At 53.3% G+C, this 5,990-nt stretch overlaps 1 pseudogene; it reads right to left on the reverse strand.

Moving 5' to 3' along the window:
- The window catches only part of LOC106723127, a 216,340-nt pseudogene that overhangs the window by 5,935 nt on the left and 204,415 nt on the right, over positions 1-5,990 (reverse strand).

The raw sequence follows: 5,990 nt of genomic DNA on the forward strand, positions 1-5,990 counted from the left end.
GCACATGGGGGTGGTGTCACACGGCTGTGTGCGGGGGTGCATGTGGCTGTGGAGTGTAGCATGGGTAGCAGCCCCAGGGTGTGGTGCTGGGCACATATTGGGGCTTGGCACACGGGTGGGCCTAGGGGTGTTGGTGCAGCGAGTGGCAAGGGGTGGGCAGTAGCAGAGTGCTGCGTGGGGGGCGCACCCTGCCCCACGGCCATGTTACAGTCGGTGGGCACTTCCGTTGCAGCACCCTTGTCCGCACACCCCACCCCCTCACACGCACTTTCCTGTCCACCACCACAGCTGCAGGGCGGCCACAGGGCGTAGCACAAGGAGCAGCCACAGTGCAGGCAATGCTCACGGGCTACGGGGAGTGGCCCCAGGTGTGGCATAGGGTGTGCATGGGGTTTGGTGCTTGGCTGCATAGCAGTGCTGGAGCTATAGCTGGTGAGCACTGACCATGCCCCCATGCCCGCTCCCTGCGCAGCATCCTGGGACTGCACGCCATACCCCCCACTGCATGTTACATGCCACGCCCTCTGCACTGCCATGTGCCATGCCCCATGCCCCCCCCCAGCACGGTCAGAAGCCACGTCCCCCCTGCGCAGCAGCACACCACAGTCTGAGCAGGGCCGCGGTCCATGCCACAGCCTGGGGCTGCTCCCTGAGCCGTGCCCCGACCGCCTCTGACCCCACCTTGGCCTGTGCCTCTGTGCTTCTCCATCTGTAAGGCTCCAGCCCGTGCATCCACAGTTGGCCCGGAGGATTACAGAGAGACAGACATACAGAGAGAAGTGGTAAGGCTTTTATTATATTAGAAAGGGCTGAGGAGGAGGGGAGGACTTAGAGCTGTGGCTCTCTCTTTTGAAAGAAGCAGGGCTGTGCTTCCTGCTTGCTTCCAAGGCAAGGTCTGGTGCAGGGAATGAGCCCATGGAGTTTTCTTCTGCTGACAGGTCCTAGGTGGCCTGCCTGTCACAGGAGCCTGCACCGGTTTAAGGCCTTGGTGTGAACTTGAACCTGGACTCTATGCTGAGTCTTAGGCTTCATGACACCCAGGGCCCCAGAGGTGAAACAGGATGGGGGCAATTCTGGTGCAAACTATGGGGGATTCACTTCCCAACCACAACCTGAAAGCTTCTGAATCCCACCCATGCCATGGAGCCATGTCATGCAGCCTGAGACGAGGATAAAACACTTCCTGGGTTCCAGGTCAACCTGATCAGGAGCAGCCAGGGAGAGCCTCAGCTTCTTTCTTGTCCAGTACCTATAGCTACACAGAGCCTTTGCATACCATGCTGATTTCCATGGGGAACTACAAATCCCATCATGCCCTGGAAGGTGGTGGTAGAGGGAATGAAGTCTTACATTGCTGAGTGAAGATTGAAATTTAAGATCATGGTATCCCAGGGAAACCAGATCTGGCCCCCAAAAAATCAAGACAGGAAACCTGACCGGCCCCTAACATCTGTCATTATAGGAAGAAGAATGGAACACCTGCTTGTCTCCACATGACTGAATTTCAGGGAGTGGGAACAACACCTGCCAGGCACATTACAGCATAACGTACTGTGTTTGGAGTTCAGCACCCTGCAAGGGCAGCACAGGGCAGGTCTGCAGTTTCCAGGTCCACTGCCACTCGGGGCATGGAGCATTTCTGAGTAGAATCAGGTAGAGGGGAGAGCCACAACTCACCCAGCAGCAGGTCCTCTGATCTTGTGATTTTCCCAAGGTCCTCATCATCACAGCCCCAGAGCTCCACCTGGCCTTGCTGGATGCTGCAGATTAAGGCAGGTGTAGGACCTCGATATCCTGTTTGGGGCAGTGGGTAAAGAAGGTTAGTAACTGGGTGCAGAATAACCAACCAGGATTTGGGGAATGGATCCAACCAACTCAAGCTTTCTACTGGGGCCTTGATGGACAAGGGAGGATGGCCATTTAGGGAAGAGAAGGCACTGCAGGGAGAAGCCTTTAATAGATCATGGTCCTTGTCATCCAGGTAGTGGAGGGATGGTCGTAGGAAACAAAGCACCAACCACTCCTGGTTTAGAAAGGGCATTAACCAGGGACAGGCATGGAGATGCAGTGATCCCTGATAAAGCTTTTATTGTTTTCAAGGTACCAAATTAAAAGATATATTGGACACACTTATGGATGGATAACATCTATCTTATTGGTGTAATTCCAGTAAAAGGAGTGGAAATGAGTTTTTTTTTTTCAGTGAAGGTTTTAAGCGAGAACTTGTGGCAGTGAAAAGCATTCATGACAGGTGGCTGACAGCGAGACATTTTTCTGGGAGAGAGGGTAATTCAACATCACCAGGGCACAGGAAAGATTGATTTTAGAATAACTGTAGGTGCAATCGAGCAATCATACCATCCAATGGGACAATCATCCCAGGAAGGGAGATGAGTGCTCAGGCAGGCAAATACTGCAGGGTTTAAGACAGAGTTGCTGGGAGGTGTGAATAAGGGCAAAAGAAGGTAGAAGGACACACAGTTCACAGCATGTGAAAGGCCATAAGGTAGAAATGGTCTATGTGGTGTTTGTTGAGCTAGAGAGCTAGAGCCACCTGGAAGAAGACTTCCTCAAGAACGGCACCATCAAACCCTTGCTATACTTAAGATACATGGATGACATCTTCATCATTTGGACTGAAAACCTGCAATCTCCGATTGAGTTCCACCAGAAATTCAACAATCACCATCCCTCCATCCGACTTTCTCTAGAATACTCCAGCACCAGCATCCCCTTTTTAGACACAATGATCAGTATCCAGAATGATAAAATACAGACCACGTTATACAAGAAACCCATAGACCAACATACGTATCCGCACAGAACCAGCAATCACCCGAAACACACCAAAAAGGCTGTGATATACAGCCAAGCCCTCAGATACCACCGCATTTGCACTGAAGAGAACACCCGGGATCGCCACCTCACCAATCTTAAAAAGGCTTTCACCCAACAAGGACACTCCTCCAGAGAGACAGATTGCACATTTGAAAGAGCTACCCAGATACCACATGAAGAACTGCTGCACTACAGAAGAAACCCCCCCACAAATCGCACACCACTGGTTATGACATATCACCCGCCTGTCTCTCACCCATTGACTCAATCTACATTTTCACTACCCGTCTTGTATGCATACTAGCCCAGCCGCTGGCTTCTTTACTTTTCATTCCATCCAGGAAGAGCACACACCAACTGCTGAAACTTCCTTAGCCTGACAAAGGGTTTTTGAACCCAAAAGCTTACTTAATAATTGTTTTCCAACTATTTGGGTTGGTCTAATAAAAGATATCAGATTCACCCAAGGAACCTTGTCTGCCTATGTCCTTAGACCAACATGGCTACAACCTACACCCTTGAGCTAGAGAAAGCATTTGAGCATGTTCCTGTATTTGAGATCCTTTGGAAATGAAAACTGGTTCTTACTACGCCCTGCACTTAACCCACTTCTTTTTATCTAGGGGATGGGCATCTGACCAGGGGAAGGATTTTAGGAAGGCAAGAAAACTTTTGAGAATGGGAGGGTGAGCTTGAGAGCACAGGTCTTAACAACTACAGCAAGACCAGTCTCCAAAGGAGGAGAAAGGGGATTTAGATAGGAGTTATAAGAATGGAGAAGACACAAGTGAAGGTGGCTGGATCAAATGAAGGAGGAAGGAAAGGGATCTCGGAGTCCTAGTGGACTCCAAGATGAACATGAGTCAGCAGTGTGACGAAGCCATCAGAAAAGCCAATGGCACTTTATCGTGCATCAGCAGATGCATGATGAACAGAACCAAAGAGGTGATGCTTGCCCTCTATCAGGCGCTGGTCAGACCGCAGTTGGAGTACTGCGTGCAGTTCTGGGCACCGCACTTCAAGAGGGATGCGGATAACCTGGAGAGGGTCCAGAGAAGGGCCACTCATATGGTTAAGGGCTTGCAGACCAAGCCTTACGAGGAGAGACTAGAGAAACTGGATCTATTCAGCCTCCGCAAGAGAAGGTTAAGAGGCGACCTTGTGGCTGCCTATAAGTTCATCACGGGGGCACAGAAGGGAATTGGTGAGGGTTTATTCACCAAGGCGCCCCCCGGGGGTACAAAGAAATACTGGCCCAGCAGATTTAGACTGGACATTAGGAAGAACTTCTTCACAGTTCGAGTGGCCAAGGTCTGGAACGGGCTCCCAAGGGAGGTGGTGCTCTCCCCTACCCTGGGGGTCTTCAAGGGGAGGTTAGATGAGTATCTAGCTGGGGTCATCTAGACCCAGCACTCCTTCCTGCCTATGCAGGGGGTCGGACTCGATGATCTATTGAGGTCCTTTCCAACCCTAACATCTATGAATCTATGAAGTATCAATATGAAATGTGAAAGGTCTAATCACTGACAGAGCAGAGGGGAGGATTTAAACCACCACCCAAAAGTCCATGAGGATGAGACTATTGAAACGCAGGGAGATGACTACAAAACGTAAGAGTCCACACAGCACCAAAGAGAAGCAAGAACCAGAGCCTTACCCAGGGAAACGAGGGCTTGGTAAGTCTTCATCATCTGGTCCCGGTAAAGCACCTTGTCTTCATTGTCCAGCAGCTCCCACTCCTCCCGTGTGAAATACACTGCCACGGCCTCAAACACCTCCTGGAGCTGCAGGCACAAGCGTTGCACCATCAGTGTCTCCTGGGCCAACTGTTCCCAGCCCCACAGCCCTGTCTGCAATCACTCCGCACCACAGCTCATTGCAGGCTTAGCCAGGACGGGCAGGGCTGCAACATCCCGTTACTCAGCTGACACGAGGTGGATGCAGCTGTGGACATGGGAGCTCACGTGTCGGCCTCAGCCCAGCTCATCATGGTCTGTCAACTTGGTACTTTGAGGCAGTCAGGCCAGCACTTTTGGAGGCCAGGAGCCCTGTCTCCATGCACTCTTGCCAGGCCTTCCCAGGCAAACACCTCTGGTATCTGCACTTGGGAGGGAGCTCCTGCTAATGCCAGCTTGTGCTGTTTACAGCCTGTGGCACCACAGGCTTGATGCTCTTCAGGTCTCTCTGCTCCCCACATTTTTTACAGGGCTCTTGGCTCCTCCTGCACTCTGCCCCAGCTGTGCTCCCCACAACTGCATCCAGTGCCCTGCTCACCTCCAGATTCTGCCCCTGCTTTGGAGGCCTGCCCTGCCCCTTCTGCACTGGGCCTGGCTCAGGTGTCAGGGAGCCCCTCTCCTCCAGTCCCCCTGGGCAAGTCCTCTGCAGCTCCAGCTTCACAGGCTCTTCTCCAGGAGGTTTCTGCTCAGCGCTGCTCAGGGTCTCAGCACCTGCGGGCGGGGAAGAGCGCACAGGGCAGCGCTGGTGCTGCGGGCACGGGGAAAGCCCCGCTCGTCTCCTGCACTGGCCTGGCACTAAGGCAGACGGAGGCTTCGGTGTGTGGAACAGTAGGGAGAAGGTAGACTCCACGTCCCACAGCTCTTGCTAAAGGCATGAGGCTGGAGATGAGCCCCAATAACTGTCCCAGTCCGGGGTGGTCATCACAACACCATGTCAGAGCCAGCAGGGACACGGCTCCCTGGGAAACAAGCTTGAAGGATGTTGGTGCTGTGTCACATCCACATGCTAAGGGCAGGGGAGAGGAAATGCAAGGTCAGTCTTCTCCAGGGCAGGGGAAATGCTGTCAGGACCGCTGGGAGAACAAGAGCTGCTGGTCTGCTGGAGCAGTGCCTGGACCAACATGTTCTGGCAGAGATTTCTGCACGGAGGGACGGTGCCTCCTGCTTCTGGACAGGGTCGAGCCACCGCTCCGTGCCTGTTCTGGGGGAGGGGCCTGGCCTGGCCTGGGGCACCAGCCTGAGGAGCTTTTGTCTGCTGAGAGCTCCCAGGTCTCCTCGGTTTCAGGGGAATCTGCAGCAGGACAGAGCCCTGGCTCAGCTGTACCTGATACCGGCTGAGACCAGCGGGGAATCTCATTTCCCCATCCCCTGCACCAGCCCTTGACTGGGCTCAGAGGGCTCATGGGGACATGGGAC

The sequence above is a fragment of the Alligator sinensis genome, unplaced genomic scaffold, assembly GCF_000455745.1.
Source record: "Alligator sinensis unplaced genomic scaffold, ASM45574v1 scaffold968_1, whole genome shotgun sequence".
Taxonomy (NCBI): Eukaryota; Metazoa; Chordata; order Crocodylia; family Alligatoridae; genus Alligator; species Alligator sinensis.